Genomic DNA, 25119 nt, shown 5'->3' on the forward strand with positions numbered 1-25119 from the left:
AAGCGGTATCCAGTATAATGTCTTAAGTCCTCTTAAGACCTGCTTGTTTATCTGATCAATTCCCCTTAGACTACAGACATGCATTGTTTCAGGGACACCCAGGACTAGGAAATTTGGCATTCAGCTCAAATAGTCTCTCAGTACAGCTGTGTAATATCCTTGGAAAGGCCTGTCTCAGAAGAGCTACTCTGACCCCCATGTGATAAATGGAGAGCTTGCCTGATAAAAAAGCTAATAGTTTCTAGCAGATTAAGAATTATAATAAGAGTAACACAACACAGAAAACTGGGAAGGAGTAAACACAGTATAACCAAGGCAAGACTAAGACTTAACACAAGGAAAAGACTTAACACAGATGACCTTGTGGAATAAGAGTGTGATGGCTACTGTAGGCGACAGATGTACAGATGACCTTGTGGAACAAGAGTGGCTAGTCTGACATACAACAGGAGAAATTATGTTAATAATAACAAGAACTCAAGAAACAGAGAAAAAACAGATGGCAAAGTAAGACAACCAAAATAATTGTGGAGAAGGAAAACCAATCCCCTAAGCAGATTCAAGTAAATATGCACAGCAGGAAACAGAGCAAAGTACAGTAAGAATTTCTGTGAAGCTGGAATTATTTTGTACTTGGCTTTTCTATGTTGGTCTTAAAAACAGTAGTTTGCTAGTTAGTTAACTGTGTGAACACCTTCAGATTTATGAGGAAATGTGTCAGTATGATTGCAAATGCAATGAACCTGCTTAAGTGTCTTGAACATATTTGCACAGATTCAAGAATATTGGGCCTACTCTTCAAACCTAAGATAGTTTGTTGTCTCTTCTAATGAGATTTCAATGATAGTTGGAAGGAGCCTTTGTTCTTGTCTCTACATGGAAGTATAGACTTTCTCTAAAGATGGTGTAAGTGGAGGAGGAGCATATCTAGAAACTATCAGCTATGGCAAATTTAATTTTACAAATAACAGAAGATTGATGGAAGATTTCTAGGAAAAGCAGTAAAAGGTGTTTTTGCTAACTCCTACACAGGTCTACTCATTTGTCCTCACTATTATTTGATCCCCCAGTACGAACCACAACCTAATTACCTTGCAGTCATTCTAAAGAGCCTCATCTGAAGACACTTTATTATCACTCTGAACTGTTCCTCCTTGGAGGCTTCATAACACTCTTTCAGGGGAGGTGGCTATGGTCTCTGCTTTGATGTTGACATAAAACCTTAGTTCCTCAGCACAAGTTTGTCCACTGAAGACTTATTCTCATATCAGATAGCCCCCGCCCCCAAGAGCAAAGGAAGGAGAAGAGAGCAGTGATTTGTGACCTAGGCTTCAAAGTCACACAGTCGCTTCTGCTTCATGCTATTCAGTGGATGTGAATTCTTAAGGAAGACTCACACTCAGTAGGGCACTAGGCTCCACTTCATGCAGAAGTAATAAATGTGTTAGGACATATTTTTAAAATATTACATTTACCTCCTACAATCTTTCACACTAAAGAAAAACTCAAAATAATTTTTGGTGTCAGGAAATGACTAAAGAATAATTATCCTAACATAGAACTTATACAACCTTAGCATGTAAAATTAAGTCCATAACTGATGAAAGAATTGTGATAATTACTTTATTTTGGCCAAGTTTGGATCTAATCTTTTTCTTTAGTTTCATTTTCTTATATACAATATTCAACATAGTGGAATTGAGTTGTGTTTAAGTAAAGGAAATGTCCTTTTTCCTTCTTTTAAAAATAGTTTATTTTTAAATAGTGGTAATGAGTTTTTTTTATCTAGTTCCTTTAATAATAGCACTTGAGTATACCATGATAGTGACATCTATACAGTTTATCATTTTCAGAGTTGTTAAACAGTGGTGTGTGTGTGTGTGTGTGTGTGTGTGTGTGTGTGTGTGTGTGTGTGTGTGTGTGTGTGTGTTTGTGTGTGTCTTAGCTTAATGCAATTTTATCAAATTCTTTTTGTAATTTTTATTTTTATTGTGAAAATACTGTACAGAGGGGTTACAATTACATAGGCAAGATAATGAGTACATTTCTTATCAAGCATTATAGCCTTCTCCTTTGTTTCCCCTTCCTATCCCTTCCCATCCTCCCTTTGCCCCCCCCACACACAATCCACTCCCCCCACCAAAGTTGTAAAGCTCGTTTTTCCACATAATGAATTGTACATCTCATTGTTGCAATGGATCTACCTGTATCCATATTTAAACAATTTGTTTTTTTCCCTTCCCCTCCACATATTATACCAACATCAAATACAGTGAAAGCAGGGGTTATACCGTGGGGAAGGGACATACAAAGCAACAAACAAATCATCTTATAAATGTGTTAGAAACAATCACCTGAAAGAAAAAAAATTGAATACATATCTAAGGGTTCATTTCCCTAATTTTTTCCAAGTCTTTCCATTTCCTAACAAATGGGGCAATGTCATTCTTTCTGATGGAGGCATAGAATTCCATTGTGTATATATACCACATTTTCTTGTTCCATTCATCTACTGAGGGGCATCTGGGTTGGTTCCATATCTTAGCTATGGTAAATAATGCTGCAATAAACAAAGTCGTGCTGGTAGCTTTAGTGTGGCCTTGTTTGTGATCATTTTAGTGTGCCCTTGTTTGTGCCCAAAAGTGGGACTGCTGGGTCATAGGGGAGCTCTATGTGGAGTCTTTTGAGGAACCTCCATACTGCTTTGCAAAGTGGTTGAACAAGTTTACACTCGCACCAACAATGCAGAAGGGTTCCCTTCTGCCCACATTCCCTCCAGCATCTGTTGTTATTAGAGTTCTTGATTATAGCCATTCTAACTGGGGTGAGGTGGTATCTCAATGTTGTTTTGATTTGCAGTTCTTTTATGGCTACGGAGGTTGATCATTTCTTCATGTGTCTATTAGCCATCCTTCTTTCCTCTTCAGAGAAGTTTCTCTTTAAGCCTTTAGTCCACTTATTTATTGGGCAATTGTTTCTTCGAAGATTTGTTGTTGGGGGATTTAATTTTTTGAGTTCCAGGTATATTTTAGATCTTCACTAGCCTTACAACAGACAAGAGTCTCATATCTAAAATATACCTGGAACTCAAATTCTTGTCTGTGTTGTTGTAAAGTGTCTCAGTTGTGAGAAACAGAAGCCATGTTTTGAGGCATGGAATTGGGAGTCTTTATTAGAAAGCCAGTGGCTGCAGGTGGACTTCTGTCACAAAGATCTGCAGCCCCTCCAGTATACTTAACCCTGTCAGAAAACTGAGCCATGAGGGTAGGAGAGGAAGAAAGAGCAGAAAAACAATACCAACAAACTGGAGAACAGTGAGGAGACACAGGAGAAAAGAGGGATGGCACCATGACACCTGGGCTGGTCTCAGCCTGAGTAGAGTCAGGGTCGGGGCAGGGTCACAGGAAACTTGAGAGTCTCATGAGTTCAAAGCACAGGAGTGACAGGTCCAGTAACCTATAGTCCAAGTCCCTGTCCCTGCCTCTAGGAATTCAGGCACACCCATAACCTGGGACGTGGGACTTCCATGTCTCCACCACAAAGACAAAATAGCACCAGTTAAGCCAAGATGGTACTGATGATTAGACCCAGCCTCCCCACTTCAGTGTCACCAAGCCAAGAATAGCAGTTTTAATCTCATCCTTTCATTGCAATATCTGTGGTCTTAATGTCTCAGAATCTCTCAATGTTCTTAATTCTAGCAACCATGAATTCATTCTCCTTTCCTTTAAAATTTCCACTAGACTTGTATATCATAGAATCATATAGCATATACTGGTTTTAAGATTTACTGTATGTTTGAGTTCAAATCACACGAGATGATCATATGATCGCTGTAATAAAAACATGTGAAATGAAGAAAACTATGCATTTTTATTGGCAACCTTTCAATACCTCTTGATAGGCATTTGGACTTAGATATTGATACTAAATGATAAAATACTCAGTATATATAACTTTTTAAACAGTTGGTTTGCAATTTGTAATATTCATTGTGTCATTAGCCTTCAAAAATTAGACCTGCAGCTGATAAGTGATTAATAACTGGTCATCTTCCCAGCACTATGGTCCTGAGAGAGAGTGACTGACATGTAGATGGAGGAATTGACTTAGAACTTAAACTACTACTATAAATTGGTGAAAAATGGTTCCAAGCACATCCCAGTAGCTTTGTTTTCATTGAAACAGCTCTTTGTTTTCTTGTTTGCTGTGAAAGCTGATCGAGTGGCTCACTAGGTGGAAATGTAAAGCCCTAAGAGTGCAATCTGATAATGACTTGTGACATGAATAGTAAAAGTGGAGAATTGTGGCAGAAATAAAGCAGTGCACTTTATTTTCCCTTCTCCTCTCAATAACACTGTAGCCGCCCCCCTTTTTGGAGGGAAGGTAGGGTGAGTCTTCAAACATTTAATCTGAACAATTTACTTTAAGTACTTTGTCAAGTTTTTCTTTTAGATACGAGATTATGTCAGGAATATATTTGGCAATTTTACAATACAGGCAGACCAGCCTTAAATATCTATCCATCCTTCTATTCATTCATTATATAGAAATTTATTTCTCTCAACTTGACAATACTATTTCAAAATGAAGATGTGTAAATTTTCCCCCACAAAAAGGAGCTATAAAATAGCATATGTGTGACTAAAGTTTTGTATTTTGAAGTAATTTGTGAAACAGTGAATTCTAATAACAAATAATAAAATGACCATTTCAGTGTATGTAGTGTTTATATATGTAAATGATGAATATAGAAAAAAACCATACTCTAGCCATAATGTTCAAATTTTTCAAGTCTGAAATTAAAACACAGTCTGACAGGATATCTGGAAGACATAATTACATTAATGAAAATTCTACAAAAAGGAAAAATATTGAATTATATGTGAAAATGCACTCAAATAGGGTGAAATAAAGTACAGTACAAACTTGCAATAATAAGAGATGAGTAAGTACAGTGTTGGGTAGAGCCACATAGGTAGAGTTGAATGCAGCAGAATTAACCTTTGCCATTGGAATCAGAACAGCCTCTCTCTGAAGCGTTGAGGCTAGACTTGGAATAAGGAACAATTTAGCACTGTGTTTATGGAGTGGGGTGTGGTGTTTGGTGGTGTTTGTGTAGCAAAATGCATGGAACTGAGCATTTAAATACATATGGAACTTGTTTTCAATTAAGTTTAAACAACATTAACTTATTTAGGTATTCTTTCAACATTACTTGTCTAAAACCACTTAAGTATATGTTACTCTAATCTTCTTAAAGATGACTATATTTAAATGTGAAAATAGAATTATAGCTAAGGATCTCTGAAACCATATTTTCTTGCAGGTATCATCAGTGACTTTTAATGTCAAAAAAGAGAGCATGGAGGGCTGGGAAGGTGGCTCAGTGGCAGAGTGCTTGCCTCTTGTGTATGAAGCCCTGGGTTTGATTCCTCAGCACCACATAAGCAGAAAAAGCCAGAAGTGGAACTGTGGCTCAAGTGGTAGAGTGCTAGCCTTGAGCTGAAGAGCTGAAGGACAGCGCCTAGGCCCAAGGTTCAGGCCCCACGACTGGAAAAAAAAAGAGCATGGAGTATTTCTATTTATATAAAAAGATTGTGTTAAAATAGTACAAAAATATTATGAGTAAATGACTACCTTAAGTGCATTTGTGTCTCATATCATCTCCATTGATTAAATAAACCAGACAAATGTAGAATGTGTTTTGTATGATGCTAATGAATGTTGCTTCAGTGTCTGTTTCTCATTGCATCAACGGAAGTAGAAATGCATAAATAGATCTGGAAATGAGGTCATTATCCTTCCAATTACTCCAATGCAGTTGTTTCTAATGCATTTTTATTTGTGGGCCATATGGCCATCCTTATAGGACTACTATGGTCAAAGGTAAATTTTGTCTCCTTTTTGGAATCATCACAATTTATTGGGGCCTTTGATACAGCAGTTAGATTAGTAACTATTCCAGTGTTTTATAGTTTGCCTTCCTTGCTAGATTGTAAACTTGTTTGGGTCAGGGACTCCACTTTGCTTATCTTTTCTGCGACTACAAAAGCTGACCTAAGACTTCGCAGTTAGGAAGTGCTGTGCAGTATTTACTGAAAGAAACAAATTCTTCCACTTTAGGTAAGAAAACCAAGGCCTCCATGGAAACTTTTGGATTTCTATTTGACATTTTCTAGGAGCAGCCTTCTAGTTGAAAGGGTATTTGTCTTAAAGCTGTTTTTTTATTATATTACTAAGACTAGCTTTGAAGATGCTGATAGGAATTACTTTACCCTAACATAATTCTGCAAGCTCATTGATAACTCTAATGGATACTTATTTGTGTACTTCTAAAGCTTTATCTTAAAAAATTCCTTTTGAAAAGTAAAACAAGTGATGTATTAAATAAAAGAAACAAAATCTCTATATAATATTAGTTGGCATTTCTTATAACAAAAAAAATTGAGTATGGCATCTGACTTGCAGAAACTTTTTTTTTTTGGGGGGGGGGGTCCGGTCATGGGGCCTGAACTCTGGGCCTGGGCGCTGTCCATGAGCTCTTCAGCTCAAAGCTAGGGCTCTACCACTTGAGCCACAGCACAACTTCCGGCTTTTTTTTCTTTTTGTTTAAGTGGTGCTGAGGAATCAAACCCAGGGCCTCAGGCATGCAAGGCAAGCACTCTACCACTGAGCCACCTTCCCAGCCCCTTGCAGAAACTATTTTTAAAAAGCTCTTATTTTAAATAATTAATTGGCTTTAAGATACAATGTCCTGTATCCCTGTCCAGAGCTTTTCCTAGTATTCTGTCACAGGCAAAATTAGAGACTTCTTATGTATAGAATAAACACTGAAGACATTTTTCTAAAAATGAGGCTGAAGTCTGTATATTATGATTTCACAGTACACAGTCAATCTACAGATGTAACTGTCAGAGTTTTAGAGGACACTGCAACAGCTGCAGAGGTATCTGGCAGTTATCTTTTGAAAGTGCTGGCTGTCTTAACCCACGCAGATAGTAGATCAGCCGGAGGACATGATTGGTAGCTGGTGAATGCAGCCTGGGTGCCATGTTCTCCATGGTCTGTTCATTTTCCCTCAGCTCATTCAACTGAGGGGAAGCTCATGGCTGCTTCTCATTGATGCACTGCCGGAGGTCAGTCCACCCCAAAACTGAAATCTGAGGTAACGCATTTGCTTACATACAATTTGCTCAACATAATCATATGCTAGACATGATTCTAAGTTACTAGCTTTATTTAATAAAATTCTAATGATTTTTGGTCTTCCTCTTTTTATAATTTCATATTAAGTGCTAGTGAATCTTGGTCTAATCTAAGTTACTGGCAGAGTATTAGAATGTGACTGTGTCTGTATAGTCTAAAGTAAAACAAAGTTCATCAACTGTATCTGACAGCTAGATAGAAAAAATTACTATGCTTACCTCTAGGGTTACTTTGAAGTTACTCATAGATTTATATTCATAATAGATGGCATGGATAGCTGGTACATTTTAGTGCCTCTTCAGTTTGTGAAATTACTCCAGTAGAATCCAGGAATACAACTTTGGGAAAGTGTAGGTAGATACCTTACAGTTGGCAGCTGACTTTCTTACATAATGACAAGTATATAGGAGGAAAACAAAACCTTTTGTTGGACTTCTCTTGAAACAAAGCTATCTTAGCAATTCGTAAACTGGAGAAGAACCTCTTATAGAACTTAGGAGGGACCCACAGGGACAACCACAGGGGTGTTGGTCTCGTTGCTTACAAAGCAAACCTGTGTGTTCTTCTACTGTACTCAAGTAAGAAGCAGGTGTTCAGTATCTAGGAGTAATTTCAACTATGAATCCATATTATATTTGCATTGATTGGTGGTTAATCTATTTTCTATAACCAGACTGGTAAAACACTGTGGAGCTTCATCCATAAATTCATTTGAATTAGGGTAGGTCACGAAAATCATGAGTCCATATGCAAAATAGTACATATTTATGAAAAGTCATGTTTTATCATCAAAATCTCCATGAAGTGATGGCAGATTTGCTCTTCTTACACGTAAAGAGCTGTGAAAGATTTCTTAACTCTGTCAGCTTCCTAGTAATTACAAATGCACAAGTAAAATTTAAATGTAAACTAGATTGAGTCTTTAGCCTCCCATTTAGCTGCACTGATGTTACTAAGTCATATGCCTTGTTGAATTTATCATGAGCGGTAAGCAGGGAAATGTATACCTTCCCTGCCTTCCCCCAAAGCAAAACCAAAAGAGGAAATTTAGATAAATTCCCTGATGTAGCAAAGCTGTCACTCAAACTCGGTTTTCCTTATGCATTTCATCCAATGTTGACTCTCAAAATTTGTTTCTAGTGAAAAATTTAGTCACTTACCATTATGTTAACCTACTATTCACACTGAGAAACTGAAACACTGAGCTTCTCTTATTTGTTGAATACCATCATTTGTAATAGAAAACTTAATTGATTCATGCTAAACATTGATTCTGCAATTTATGGCAGGTTAATTTATGAATACTGGAATCAGTATGGGTTATCACAAAGATGCACCTCATTTTCTTTGCAGAATATCTCTTCTCATGCCGGAAGAGGTCTGATGGTTTTATTAGACTCAGTTTTATTTATTTTTTAGGATGTAAACTGATAGCCCAGGTGGAAAATTAAACAACAGCATAATTTAAGAAAATCAAATTGGTCTTAGCCTGTTAAAGAAAGCTAGAATGCAGGCATGAGAAAAATGCAAATATCTTCACCTGCATTCTTAAGGCTTTTAATCCGCTCTACATAACCTGGCATCCATTGTTCAGGAGACATTGGATCGACAGGTTAATTATGGAGAATATAAAACTGTATGTACAGATAGCAAATCAAACTAGTATTCATTCACTTGGCACTTCACCAAAAAGCAGCAGACAACTTTTATTTGAAACTCTTTGAGGATACAAATCATATAATGCATGACATTGAAAATTCCCATAACAAATGCATAGTGAGGCTGCCAGCAAGATTACTGATTCACATCCAAAGACAAATTTATAGGAAGAAAAAAACACCTCTATTCACTTCAAAGTAAATGAATTCTCCTCTTAGGATGGGCTGCTGTGTAGTATGCTGTACAATATCCTTCAATTTGAATGAGAGCACCTTCAAGTTTTGCCATTACCACACTGATGTCTTGACGTAACTTGAAAGCTCTATTATTTCCTTTGTCATTTTGCATTGACGAAATGCAAAACCACCTACTAGAACTTTTGATACTCTGCATTCAGATCAATGAAAAAAGTTAATCTGCATTTATGTAGAAGAACTTTCCTTGCTTTGAAGACAGTCTAAACTTTTGAAAACAGGTAGAAAGGAAGCTTGTTTGAATATGTTTATCTTGAAATGATACAGTTTCCAGAAGATACTACTTTTCAGGAACGTTGTGTAGTCTTCCAAGTTTTGCTGTTTATTGATCTGGCTAGGAATGACCTTGGTATGTTATGTTATCTTGGCTTTGAATTAGTCTTGAAGATGTCCAAGGTATATATCACAAGTGTAAGAATCTTTTTACTCTTGTTTGCCAAAACCATTTCTCTCCCCACAGTTTTTTCATATGTTCTGTGCAGACTTGCAGACTTCCTACTTGGCTTCTGGGTCCCTGCTTACAAGTGTTCATTCTTCTTTCACTGGGGAGATGATCCCTGTAAGAACGGCACTTTAGGGACTCAAAGATGAGTGGGTATGTATCACTCCAAGAGACTTCTTTAGTGTGAGAGTGCTTTCAAGTGTTTTGCAAATATACAAATAGCATAAGTTAATGCTTTCTAATATTAAATATTCAGCATAAATTTGGTTTGAATGTCTTTATCCCATAATCACGCTGCTTTATTTCTGGGACACAGGAAGAATTGGGGTTTCTTTGAGTAACCAACAGTTAAGCCAACAAATGAAAATGTGGTTAGCCTTTTGCAGTATATTGTGACAATGTCTTAGAGCAACAACTGAAAGGGATAAAAAGTAAACCTAGACTCATGGCTTCAGGCCATGTCCACTGGTTTCTGTTGCTTTGGGTGTCTGAAAAGTTAGAACATCATGACAGGAAGTTCATGGCGCAAAGTTGCTTACCTACAGAGATCTAGTAGGAAGGAAAAAGAAAGCAGGGGATCAGGGGGTCAAGAGAACAATACAGCCAAAAGTGCATTCTTTTAACGAGGTGTCAGCTCCTCTGAGTGTCCATCAGCTCCAGAAATCCCATCAAATTCTCAACCCATTAGTAGATTAATTCATTGCTGAGGCCAGAGCCTCCATGATCAATCCCTTCTCCAAAGTTCTGCTTTTGAACATTGCTGAATTGCACACTAGACCTTCAGCCTTTCCCAAAGCTCCACCTCTACAAGTGCCAAATGCCCATGAAGCCTTTAACACTTCAGCTTCTGGGGACACTGGAGATGGAAACAGAACAAACTTGTCAACACCTCTGAATCATGACCTAGTCTAGAAAGACATCTCTGTCTCATAATTGACAGTTGTCTCTGACCTAGGCTCTTTTCTAAACAGTTTTCATGTATACATATTTTCCTTTCAGTATCTCTTGAGACAAGTCATGGTATTATCATTATCTAGATGAAGAAGCAAGTTTAGCTATGTTTAATTTACTTCTTCAAATAAATATCTGAATGCTTACCAAAGATGAGTTTATCAGGAGGCTAATGAGTATAGTCTCATGGTCCTTTATTTAGAAGAAGTCCTTCTAATGGCCACCACAGAACATTAGGATTATGTTTTAGGTGGATGTATCTCCATCAGTATTTGTAATACTGTGTTAAAAAAAAAAAAGAATACTCCATTTATGTAAGATTTGGTTGACACAAAATTTGTATCCTCATATAATGATTAGCAGGAAATAAAATGTGTTAGTCTGTTTGCAACTTTATAAGCAAAGATGCTTACAAAATTTCTTATCACTCATGAGGTTGGGAAGTCCAAGATTAAGGCACCAGCAAATTTCATATCTAGTAAGGTCCATTGTTTTGGCCCCCAGACAGTACATTCTTGCTATGTCCTCATATGGTAGAATGTGTAGGTAGTCTCTCTTCAATCTGTTTGATCAGGGTATTAACTCTTTCATGAAGGCTGTGTCCTTCTCTCAAAAGCCTCTACCTCTTAATACATCATGGGGTGAACATACCAAAATAGACATTGAGGAGGACATAAAAAGTCAAATCATACGAGTGGGAAAGCGAATTTGTAAACATTTTCGAAAGCTACAGAAACAAAGAGAATGAAGTGGCTTAAAATAGCTATCCTGCTATCAAGTAATTCGTAATCCCAGTAAGAAAATTCAGTGTACATATATAGATTAATGACGATGGGTGGAGCACAGGATCATTGCCCAATAATTTCTGATTTTGGACCACACAGATGATAATGATAATGTTGCAGAAAACTTCCTAAAAGAGCATGGAAGATCAATACAGTTTAGATAGTTTGAAATAATCTTTCTAAGGAATGTGACGTATGAAATCTCCAGATTTATACTGTTTCCCTGGTTATCTTCTGTATACAAAACATTGTTTATCCTCTGAAACCTTTTAGAAACATCAGAAATATGAACAGGCCAGGCCAGGCCAGGCCAGGGAGATACTTTGAGCCTCACTCTCATGTTAGTAATTCTCTCAAGTATAGAGAAGGCATAAAATTTGAAAAAATACCATGTTTTAGATTAGGTTTATAATAATGTTAACAACACAGTAACTTATATGTTTAAATGACCACTTTTACATGAACTTACTAAAGCATTAAAAAAACTTTAAATAGTAATAGACATAATTCCTTAGGAAAATCACCTCTGTAATTTTTTTCTGTGTGTGTGTGTGTGTGTGTGTGTGTGTGTGTGTGTGTGTGTGTGTGTGTGTGTGTATTTGTATGTGGGTGCGTGGGTAGGTTGTGGGGCTTAAACTCTGGGCCTGGGTACTGTCCCTCAGATCTTCAGCTCAAGGCCAGGGATCTACCACTTGAGACACAGCGCCACTTTGGTTTTTTTGGTGGTTTATAAGAGTCTCATGGATTTTGAACTGGGCTGGCTTTAAACTGAGATCCTCAGATCTCAGCCTGAGTAGCTAGGATTACAGGTTTGAGCCCCCCATACCCAGAACCACTATAATTTTGTGAATAAATAAAACTGAGTCTTTTGTTATCTGCCTTTTAAAAATGATGTGTACCCAACCTGGTCTTTGACTTGACACCAAAGGTTCTAGGTTTGTGAACCTGAGCACTTTTCAAGAATATGTTGTTTTGTTCCTGCATCAGCACTTTTTATTTATTTCACCTTGGGGATATGGGGTTTTCATTTTGTATTATAGCCAAGATTGATGTCAATATCCTGTAATGGATGGAGCAGACTACCACAAAAAAGACATTCTGAATTACAATGTCTATAGTGCTGAAAGTTAAAACTTGTAATTCCTTTAGTCATTGAGTAGCATTTAAAGAATGTAACCAATAAGATGCTATGGAAATGTTGATGGGTGTCATTCAAGTCTTGATCACAGAAGATACCTGACTGCCCTCTTGCACTCTGAGATTGCATCTTCTGGGGAAGGCTCATCACTACATTGTGAGCCCTGACTGGGCTACACAGAGAGTTCTAAATGGAGAACCGAGGCTTGTGGAAGACATGGGTGATCTACTCTGAGTACAGATTTGAAGTCTTCAGAAATCTGTTCAACTTCTCATGCTCTGGAACTCAACATCTGTGACATACTAAAAGGCTTGTGACTTTAAGAAAGTAAGATTTGGCCTGTAGGAGCAAACAGGAGCAATCTAGGCTGCTCAACCCTTCTAAAGGCGGGATTGCCAATGATCTACAGCAGAGAACCGAGAACCCTATGTGGGTCAGACGAACAGCTGGAGGTTGGCCCCAACAGAACCGAGATCAGGTACAGACTCTCTCTACCAGCACAGAAACAGCAACCAAGCAAAGACAGATACCTATTGACTAAAACAAAATTTCGGATTAGTTTCCAATAATCCCTGAATCCCCATGCGAAAATCACAGAGAAAAATTACAAGGTTTATCAACACTCAGGATAGCAAGCTATCCCCAAAAGCCAGCAGCCACCCAGGGGAGAGCCCCAGTGGGAGCAAAGCAGGAATGGAAGACAAAAGCTATATCCAAGAGATGCTGGAGGCAATGACTCAAGAAATAAAGCGAGAAATAGACCAGAAATAGAAAGAACACAGGGTCAAAATATTGAAAGAGATGCAGGATATCAAACAGGAGATGCATGCAAAAATAGAGGCAACACACACTTCTTCACTAAGAGGTGAGATTAGTGCCAAAATAGAGGCAGTACACACCTCATTAAGAGGTGAGATTAATACTTTGAGAACCAACATCGAATGCATAAATGAGTCCATTTCCTCCATGCAAACCACAATGGATGCCACAGTTAACAGTGAACGAAATGGAATGTAGAGTGTCAGATATAGAAGACAGAATACACCAACTGAACCAAAAAAATGACAGATATGGAAAAATCACTTAAATTATGCCAAAGGGAAATTCAGGAGCAAGCAGATAGTGCCAAGAAATTTAACCTTCATATAATTGGAGTGGACGAAGGTGAGGGAATGCAACACCTATTCAACAAGATAATCGGTGAAAAATTTCCCCTTCTCAAAAAAGAACATCTTATCTACATAACAGAAGCATCCAGAACACCTAACCAGCAATATCCCAGGAGAAACACTTCTAGACACATTATAGTAAAAATGATAGATCTGAATAATAAGGAAACAATCTTGCATGCAGCAAAAATGAAGAAGGAGTTATACTACAACGGGAAAAAATTAGAATTACTGCAGATCTCTCCACACAAACACTGAATGCAAGAAAGGCCTGGGAAAGCACCATACGAGCCCTGAGAGCCAATAACTGCCAACACAGACTGATATACCTGGCAATGCTAGCATTCACATTCAATGGAGAACTGAAAATTTTTAGTAGCAAAGAATAACTAAATGAATATGTAAACATTAAGCCAGCATTACAAAGAATACTAACAGGGGGAACACAACCTTAACAAAGCAACCAAGAACAGGGACCTGCACCCAGACAGGCATTAATAGAAGTCTAACTGAGCAAGCACAGGAGGAAAGGAAAGAAGAATAACTTAGGAAAACAGGAAATGACAGGGACCACAATGCATCTCTCTATACTATCTCTTAATGTTAACGGGCTTAATTCGCCAATCAAAAGAAAAAGAACTGCAGATTGCATCAGAAAACATGACCCATCCATCTGTTGCCTTCAGGAGACCCACCTCTCAGCCAAACATACAAACAAACTCAGAATGAAGGGTTGGAAAAGGATCTACCAATCAAATGCCCCCAGTAAGAAAGCAGGTGTAGCAATCCTGATATCTGACAAAATAAACTTTTCATTCCACTAACATCAACTTAGCTGACCTTTTCTGCTTGACTCAAACATATACTAGTTATGAACCCAATAGAAGTATTCAAATGTTTTTTTGTTTTTTTTTCCTTTCATGCATTGGTTTCTATCATATTTATAAGACGATTTCTATGTTGCTTTGTATGTCCCTCCCCCACAGTATAACCCATACTTTCACTGTATTTGTTGTTGGTATAATTTATGGAGCAGAAGGGGGAAAAATCGTTTAACTAGGGATACAGGTGGATCTATTGCAACAATGAGATGTACAAGTTGTTACGTCGAAAAACTAACTTAACTACTTTGGTGAGGGGTGGGGGGAGGATCGGGTGGAGGGAGGGGAGGAGTATGGGAAGGGATGGGAAGGAGAAACAACAAAGAGGCAACAATGCTTGATAAGAAATGTACTCGTTATCTTGCCCATGTAATTGTAACTCCTCTGTATGATATTCTCACAATAAAAAAAAAGAACTTTTCATTAAAATCAGTACAAAAAGACAAGGACAGACACTACATATTAATACAGGGAACAATCCAAGAGGAGGACATTACCATCATCAACTTATATTCCCCAAACATTGGTGCATCCAAATATGTTAAGCAAATACTCTCAAACTTACAGAATAAAATAGATCCCAATACAATAATACTAGGAGACTTTAACACCCCACTCTCACCAAAGGACAGGTCTACCAACCAGAGGATTGGCCATACTTCAAGTGGAACTAACTGACATCTACCGAGTATTTCACCCTAAAACAATACAGTACACATTCTTCTCAGCAGCTCATGGAACTTTCTCCAAAATAGACCATATCATAGTTCATGCAAGGAACTTAAGCAAATCCAAGGGGATCGACATAATCCCCTGTATCCTATTTGACCACAGTGGAATCAGGCTAGTTCTCAATAACAAAGCATACCGCAGAAATTACTCATATACATGGAAATTGAACAGCATACTTCTAAACAATGCCTGGGTAATGGAAGAGATCAAAGAAGAAATTTAAAAAATTCCTACAACTCAATGATAATGAAAACACATCACAAGAAACTTGTGGGACACAGCAAAAGCAGTCCTGAGGGCCAAATTTATTGCCCTCAGTGCCCACATCAAGAGAATGGAGACAGACCAAGTAAATAATCTCATGTTGCAATTAAAACAGCTAGAAAAACATGAAAAAAATGGAACCTAAACTTACTAGACGGAGCCAGATAACCAAACTAAGAGTGGAGATTAATGAAATAGAGAGTCAGAGAATCATAGCCAAAATTAACCAAACAAAAAGCTGGTTCTTTGAAAAAATAAATAAAATTGATGGACCATTGGCAAGATTAATTACAAAAAGAAGAGAGGAAACCCATATTAACAGGATTAGGGATGCCACGGGAAAAATCAGAACACGTACCCAAGATATCCAAACAATTTTAACAGACTACTTTCTAAAGTTATACTCTCTAAAGAAAGAAAACCTGGCAGAAATGGATGCATTTTTAGAGAAATACGTTGCCCAAACTGAGCAAAGAAGAAGTAAATCAATTAAATAAGCCAATATCCTACAACGACATACAGGAAGCAATCAGAAGTCTTCCAACAAAGAAAAGCCCAGGACCAGATGGATTCACAACAGAATTCTATAAGACCTTTAAAGAAGAACTAATACCCACACTCCTCAAGCTCTTCAGAGAAACAGAGAAGGAGGGAGCCATCCCAAATTCATTCCACAATGCCAACATCACACTCATCCCCAAACCAGGCAAAGACCTAACCAAAAAAGAGAATTACAGGCCAATTTCCTTGATGAACACAGATGCAAAGATCCTTAACAAAATTCTAGCTAACAGAATCCAGAAACACATAAAAAAAAAATCATACGCTATGACCAGGTAGGCTTCATCCCAGAGATGCAGGGATGGTTTAACATACGTAAGTCAATAAATGTAATCCAACACATTGACAGAGCCAAGGTCAAGAATTACATGATTATCGCCACAGATGCAGAAAAGGCCTTTGATAAAATTCAACATTCATTCATGCTAAAAGCTCTGGAGAAAATAGGAATAGAAGGAACATTTCTTAAAACAATAAAAGCCATTTACGGCAGATCAATAGCCAATACTATATTTAATGGGGGAAAGCTACAACCAATTCTCCTAAAATCAGGAACAAGGCAAGGAGGCCCACTGTCTCCACTCCTCTTCAATATAGTCCTGGAACCCTTAGCCAGGGCAGTAAGGCAAGAAAAAGACATTAAAGGGATCCACATAGGGAAAGAAGAAGTTAAACTATCCCTTTTTGCAGATGACATGATACTATACCTTCAAGATCCCAAAAACTCCATCCCCAAACTCTTAGAAATCATAAATCACTTCAGCAAAGTAGCAGCATACAAAATTAACCCACAAAAATCAGTCACCTTCCTGTACATTGACAGTGTACAAGCAGAGAGGGAAATAAAGGGAGCAACCCCATTCACAATAACCCCCCCAACAATAAAATATTTAGGAATGAACCTAACCAAAGATGTAAAAGAACTATTTAATGAAAACTATAAAAAGTTAAAGAAATTACAGAAGACACTAGGAAATGGAAAGACCTCCCATGCTTTTGGATAGGCAGATTAATATAGTGAAAATGGCAATACTGCCAAAATTAATATACAAAATCAATGCAATTCCTATTAAAATCCCCATGACATACATCTCTGAAATACAGAAAACAGTACAAAAATTCATATGGAACAAAAAAGACCTAGAATAGCCAAAACAATTCTAGGGAATAAAGACATGGGAGGGATATCCATGCCGAACTTCAAACTCTACTATAGATCTATAATAACAAAGACAGCATGGTACTGGCACAAAAACAGACCCGAAGACCAATGCAATAGAATAGAAGATCCAGAAATAAATCTACATGCCTACAGTCAGCTGATATTTAACAAAGGAGCCAAAGACATACAATGGAAGAAACACAGCCTCTTCAACCACTGGTGCTGGGAAAACTGGGCGGCCACATACCGAAGACTAAAAGGGAACCCCAGCCTATCACCATGTACCAACATCAACTCAAAATGGATTAAAGACCTTAACATTAAACCTGAATCTCTGAAACTACTGCAGGACAGAGTAGGAGAGACCCTTGAATTTATAGGCACAGGAAGGAACTTCCTGAACAAAGTCCCAGGGTCACAACAAATTGGAGAGAGACTTGACAAATGGGATTACCTTAAAATAAAAAGCTTCTGCACAGTTAAAGCTATCGCAACCAAGCTAGAAAGACAACCAACTAATTGGGAAAAAATATTTACCAGCAATATATCAGACAAGGGGTTAACATCCTGTATATACAGGGAACTCAAGAAACTAATCCCTCCCAAACCTAACAAACCAATTACTAAATGGGCAAGGGAACTAAAGAGAGACTTGTCAGATGAAGAGATAAAAATGGCAAAGAAACACATGAGGAAATGTTCACCATCCCTGGTTGTGAAGGAAATGTAAATAAAGACAACCCTGAAATACCACCTTACCCCAGTCAGAATGTCCCACATCCTCAAATCAGCCAACAACAAATGCTGGAGGGGATGCGGAGAAAGAGGAACCCTATTACACGGCTGGTGGTAATGTACACTTATACAACCACTTTGGAAAGCAGTCTGGAGGGTCCTCAGAAAGCTAAAGATTGACCTCCCTTATGACCCAGTCATACCACTTGTAGGCATCTATCCTGAACAACTATACAAGGACACGTGCACCTCCATGTTTATTGCAGCACTGTTCACAATAGCTAGGATATGGAAACAACCCAGATGCCCCACCACAGATGAATAGATCCAAAAATTGTGTTATCTATACACAATGGAATATTATGCAGCCATTAGAAATGACAAAATAATGGCATTTGCAGGGAAATGGATGGGGCCAGAAGAAATCATATTGAACGAGGTAAGCCAAGAGCAAAGAGACAAATGGTACATGGTCTCCCTGATAAGTGAATGTTAAATCCAAAATGTTAGGTGATATGGCAAAATTAACAGGACTTAGAAACAAAGGACTTCCACTCATCTGGTCAAATCACCACTAAATAACTCCATGCTGCTGATCACATGTATGGTATATATGTGTACACTGGAGGGAAACCAGGAGGTCGACACAGAACTAGAGGGAATCAGGGAAAAACATATAACAGCGGGACCCATCAGCTGCACTGGGCATTGACCAAAATGAACTAAGCAACTTAATGGCAGCGATGGGAGGGAGGGAACAAGTGGAAAAGAGCGAACAGCTGATGCTATGCAAAACAAAAGAAATGTACATACCACCCAATATGGAAGAAATAACTGAATCGCAAAGCTCCAGGAAAGTTAGAATGTGTTTGTGACTTTAACTGAGCATCACTATCCCACAATACTGTGAAATTTGGGAAATTATGTAACCACTTAATCACAATAAAAAATTTGAAAAAAAGGAAAATAAGATTTGGGATACTTTTTGTGCATAAACCAATAATAAATGCATAAATGAAACTTTTCCTATAAGTGTTGTGGTTCTTAAAGCCAAGGACAGCTGCCTTTATCACTGTTGAGAAAGCCAATTTTTAAAATTCTTTCTATCCATATTCCATGTATCCAAAACACAGAAAGTTGGATCTGCTGCTGCTTTTTAGCAATGCAGAATCTCAAGCAGTATTTGAGAGTTGCTAAATACAGAATTTGAACATTTAAAATATCCTAGGGGTAATTATATTTCTTTTAAACTTGGGCAGTACATTAAAAGTCAAAAAGAGAATAAAACAGGTTTTGCCACTTGTAGATGGCATTTGTAGGTTGAGAGAGGAAAATTAACTTCAGTGTACAAAATGATATTACATACTGATAATTTGGGTTATTTGCACTTAGGACTTTTTTACATTTTGCAGAAATGAAGGAGATCTAGATAACTGAGTACAAAATCATGGGCTCTGCTATTTTTTGTGGCTTAATATTCCCTAAGCCTTGAGGCCAATTATGATTTATTTTCATATTCTTCACAAATGAAACTTGCATCATTTGAATGTGTGTGTGTATGTGTGTGTGTATGTGTGTGTATGTGTGTGTATGTATGTGTATGTATGTGTATGTATGTGTATGCCTATGCCTGAGGCTTCACTATACACAGTGACATTAGGAGCAGCTCTAGTTCAGAGCTAAAGGATCATTCTTCAAAGCAGTGAGCTTTAAAAAAATGCTAGTTTAATGTCATGAACTTGGCACTTGTAGTCCCCAGTGGGTATGACTGGTAGTATATCTCTGTTCTATCAAAATCTTAAAAACTTCTATCTACTGTCAGAAATGAAATGTCTTTTTATATAAAGGTTAAACAAAAGCTAAGATGGATACTCTAATGGGAAATGTACTCTTTTAAAGCTCTATTTCTGTTCCATCACTTAATATTGCTATCTTTCCATGCACTTTACACGTAGCATTTTCTTTTTCTCATCCCATCTTGCTCACAGCCATCTTTCTTCCTGTTGTGTTGATTTGCCTCCTGTATTATCACTCACATGTTAGGCTACTCACTCAGGCCTTGCTTTCTTTCGTCTTCCCTGTGGGATGTCTTGTAGGTAATCACTCCCTATACACTGATGATTCTTTATTAGAAATCTTTGGCACAAATATGTGCCCTTTCTGTCTGTTATTCTGGTTGGCCTTCTACCTTTAGGATATCTTCTACGTAATCATCCTCCATGCACTGATGATGCTTCCTTAGAAACCTCCAGTGCAGCCGGGCTCTGAAGTGCACATATGTAATCCTAGCTACCCAGGAGGCTAAGATCTGAGAATTGTTTGAAGAAAGCCTGAGAAGGAACTACCAAAAATCTGGAAGTGGAGCTGTGGCTCAAGTGGTAGATCAATACCAGCACAAGACTCTGAGTTGAAGTATAGTACTGGCACCAAACAAAATCTCCAGCACAAACATACCCCCTTGCTTCAGACTCATAGGACTTGTAACAGTTTCCTGTACTTAAAAATCTCATGGACGTCTTGACTTAACATCTTGAAACTGTAAGAGAATTGTTGACGTCCATCTCACCGACAAAACATGTTCTTAATCTGCAGCTGCATTTGCTTAACTTAGAAAGACAGTTGACTTTTTTAATATTTTATTTTCTTCCATTATATTTCACATCTGTACACTAATTTGGTCTTAATACTTCTCACATATTTAATTTATAAACATTTTTCTAGTGATTTAAACCATTACAGTTACCCACCTGTAGTAGCCTCAGCACTGCCCCCTGCTTTGACTAAAAAAGAGCCCCAGTGTAGTTTCTAAAGCCTAGATCATGCAATAAAAATTTCTCTCAGCCAGGCACCGATGGCTCATGCCTTGTAATCCTAGCTACTCAGGAGGCTGAGATCTGAGGATCACGGTCCAAAGCCAGCCCAGGCAGGAAAGTCTGTGAGACTCTTTATCTCCAATAAAAACCACTAGAAAACCTGAAGAGCACAGGGACAATGCCCAAGCCCAGAGTTCAAGCTGCACGACTGACCAAAAAAAAAAAAAATTCTCTCAATTTCTCTGGTCACTCAACATTTCCAAAAGTAGATTACAGACTTACACCACTCTATCAACCTCTGTTCTCCCTTCTAGTTCTTCCCTCCACATCAGCAAAGACAGGCTAAAACTTCTTTAAAAGACTTCTAAATATGATCTAATCATATTCATTCTGTCCTCTAATACATACAAATTTACAGATATATTAGTATTCTCATGATATATAACAATATGTAAAACATATCCATAAAACATACACCCCTTTTATTGTGAAATAGTATTTGTCCATGGGAAATATAAATTAAAAAATGCTTCATGTAAAACTAAAAATATAATTCAGTATAGCAAATATTATTCATACTCCTATTTATCTAGTGATGATGTTATTGTTAAGTTGTATGCTTAGTATTCCATTATTTATTTCAGGGAAAATTGTATAACTGTTATTTTAGAAATTGATTTTTGTCAAGCACAGCAACTGTCTTTAGTTGGAATCTTTGACAGAATTCTTAGGTCAGATCAAAGTTCCTCAGTTCTGAATGGGCTGGGTTCTCTCTTTTGTGACAAGAACTCCACAGCCTGGATGCCCTGTACACACTCTAGAGTGTGTGCAGAGAAAGAAGTACACTACCATGCAATCTGGAAAAGGGCCGGTTGCACCTTTCCTGGGCCACAGCTGGAATGAGGAGGTGCCTTCTGCACTAGAGAATTGTTAACGTTCTCACCAACAAAACCTGTTCTTAATCTGCAGCTATATTTGCTTAAGTTAGAAAGTCAGTTGACTTTTCAATATTTTATTTTCTTCCATTATATTTCATATCTGTACTCTAATTTGGTCTCAATACCTCTAACATATTAATTTATAAACATTTTTCTACTCATTTAAACCATTAACAGTTACTCACCTGTAGTAGCCTCAGCACCACCCTCTGCTTTGACTGAACAGAAGCCCCACAGGCTTCCGCCAGTCTATGTGCAGTGGGTCTCACTCATTTCTAACTGGCAAGAAAGTAATCTAGGGACACAAACGAACCTTAGAAGAAACTATAATCCAACTCTTCTAGAGGATTTTGAAGACAGTTTTGACTACACATGTCACTAGCCATTGTTTCTGTTACTTTTCATCTGTGTAAGACACTGCTTCTTCTGAAACAGAGGGAAGTATGAGACCAGTGTTCTAACAGCTTACACAATACTTAGGGATGATTGATTATTTTGACAAAGAATCAGACAGAAGCTCTGTTTTTTTCTTTAACAAACGTTAATGATGGTGAAAGCATCACAGACTTATAAAAAGCACCATCTGAATTTCCTGCTGCTCCTGATTGCTGCTTCCTGAGGTTAAAGGGAGAAGTCTGACATCTTCTGTACTTGCTCGGGTTTTGTGCCTAAGAAGTGGTGCTTTCTTCTCACTTGCTTTCCACATGATTAGCATTTCTTTCTACCTTGAATATCAGACCTTCCTGCTAGTAACACCTTTTACATGTCAGAGATGGAAAAGAATGCATTGGAATGCAACTGTCTCTTACAGAAACTTAGAACTCAGAATTTAGTTTCAGTAAATGACTGGGGAAAAAAGGGGTATAGAAATAAACTGTAATAATTTGCCCTATCCTATGGTTTTCCAAACCTTTCTTGGTTCACTGTTTATTTCCTGTTACAAGTCCCATCTATAAATAGATATGTATTAGTAATCAAAAATATGTATAGCAGAGTAACAAGTAATGTTCTTTTCCATTATGATTGAGGCTCTATTTTTAATTTCAGGGAGCTTAAAGCCAGCCCACTGGTAGAGATAGTTAAGGATTTGGTACAGAAATACAAAGAAAAGTCAGGAAGAAATGATTTTTTGGAAGACTTGGCATAATTTTAGTTTGGAAAGATGACACAAGGAAGTAAAGGAAACTGCACTCTAGACACAGGACTGGCAAGACAGAAGGATTATATTAATCAAGTACTGGGTCTTGAACTCAGGGCCTGGGCACTGTCCCTGAGCTTTTTTGCCCAAGGTAGCTATTCTGTCACTTGACTCCCATCTCCACTTCTGGCTTTTTCCCCCCCTTGTCTCCCCATTCACAATACAGACTAGGCACAGACCTGGGCTGAGGTGTGTATGGGGTAGGTTTACTCTGCCTCCTCTTTCTATACAGTCAGTGTAAGAACACAGCCTGTGGTAAGCACCCGGAGGCCATGCACTTCTGTCTTTTTGATGGCTATTTGGAGATCAGGGTCTCAAGGATTTTCCTGCTTGATCTGGCTTCAAACCAAGTTCCCCAGAATCAGTTTTCTGGCTAGCTAGGATTACAGATATGAGCTACTTGTGCCAGGCCTGGCAAGGTATTTATAGTGAATGGAAAACTTTAGAGAGAAAAGCATGGAGATGGAAAAGAGAAAAATATAAGAGGATACTATGTGTTTTGCTAATGGATTTGAATATTTTAGGAACACTTGGGGATATTTGGGAGAATGTAAAGCAGTGGTTAATATATCACATAAAAGGGTTCATAAAATTCATCTGGGAGTGATATAAAATTATATTTCAGGGAGGAAAAGGTTAGCGTAGAAGTGGGAACTCAGAACTAGTCATGGAAATAAAGCATGGGTTTGAGGAAAAAGGAGGTGGCCTCTGGCTCTCCTTCTTCGATGTCATGGGAAGCTTGAGTAACCCCCTGGCAGTTCCCATGATTGTTTCTAAGGATGCTTCTTGTAGCAAACAACTTCTGTGTAATACCTCTTAGTATAAGAATTTTGTACATGTAAATGATCATGTTTGGCCCATCTAGATAGTTTCACTGTTAGATTCATTCCGATGTACTTAAGATCTATATAGGCAAGACACTAGGAGATTTGAGGTACAGCTAACAAAAGCAGAGCCTGCACTTGGTGTGATGCTTGCCTTTATGGTTTCTAAAGTATGGGAGGAAGGAGATATATGGAAATGAAGTATTCTAGTGTGAGACATAGAAATGCAAATGATCCCTACAGAAAGGAGTATCTATAAATCCACTGTGTCCTGTTTTAACATCCCTTAATAAGCAAGCAAAACATTGAGATGTCAGAGCAAAATATTTGGATTTCAGTGCACAGAGAGAATGACAAAACATACAGGCATTAAAGGAGCGCTTGTGTCAAAATTAATTGATTACGTGGAGTGCTCTGAGGCAAAGATGTAATGGACATGACTTGTGTGGAGTGACAATGTATAGATCTGATGACCTACAGCTGCTCTTTCCTTCAGAAAGAAGTGTGCCAATAATTCTACTCTAACAGAAGTCAAGCTCAGATTTCATAGACATGGGTAGAGACTGGCTCTAGGACAAAGTGCTTACCTGTCACAGGTGAGGTCTGTGTTGAGCTCTACCAACATGACAAAATGCTTGGGATTGACAGCTTAAATATTTCTCTATCAACACATTTATGAAGGGAGCGTTTGTTCTTTCACAGTAAGCATTTCCCCTACAGCCTAGTTTGTATTGTAGCTAGACACTAGTGAAAAATACAAGTGTTGATGAGAACAAAATACAGTGAGGCTGATTTTGCATCTGTCCTTTTATCTTTCCCAAGAAGTGAGATAGTAGACTGTTAGAATCTGCACACAGTGGGGAACATACCTCTTTCAGTTTAGGCAATGTATTGCATTTCAAGGTCCTTTAACTCCAGTTGTAGAGGTTAATGAGTAAGATTACAAACCAGAAAAAAGTAGTGACATCCCTTTTTTTCCTTAAGGACATCTTAAGTCAATGGGAGGAAAAAATTAGGCTCGCCACTTGTTTCTAGATGTCCCTTAAATTCTTCACAGAAAAAAAGTATAGAGGAACCATTTTTTTTTGTAGCTCATTCATGTTTAAGTAGCATGCCACCCACTAGCCTCATATTTCATTTAAGGTGAAGTTGAATAGCCAAAAGAAAATAACTTCAGCATAGGCTTGATGTTAATAAGCATCGTTATACTTCCTTCTCTTCTTTCTTTTATAGCTAAATTGATCAGAGGTACTAGGTGCATACCAAGTCAGTCATACATGGTAATACTAGTTTTTTTGAACAACAATTTACTTTAGCTTTAAAAATGAACATGTTGTTAGTGGGCTTTACCAACACTGTTTTTAGATGTCATTAGGTTTACGTAGTAACTGCAACATGGATAAT

General features: G+C 37.8%; 1 non-coding gene across 1 annotated transcript; it reads right to left on the minus strand.

The window, feature by feature from the left end:
* Positions 1–23032: 23032 nt before the first annotated feature.
* Positions 23033–23163, minus strand: LOC138810406 (small nucleolar RNA SNORA51). Its single transcript, XR_011367122.1, has one exon. It is a non-coding gene; the product is annotated as a small nucleolar RNA SNORA51 (small nucleolar RNA).
* Positions 23164–25119: the final 1956 nt, after the last annotated feature.

The sequence above is a fragment of the Dipodomys merriami genome, unplaced genomic scaffold (genome assembly GCF_024711535.1).
Source record: "Dipodomys merriami isolate MVZ:Mamm:240054 unplaced genomic scaffold, mDipMer1.0.p SCAF_103, whole genome shotgun sequence".
Lineage (NCBI taxonomy): Eukaryota > Metazoa > Chordata > Mammalia > Rodentia > Heteromyidae > Dipodomys > Dipodomys merriami.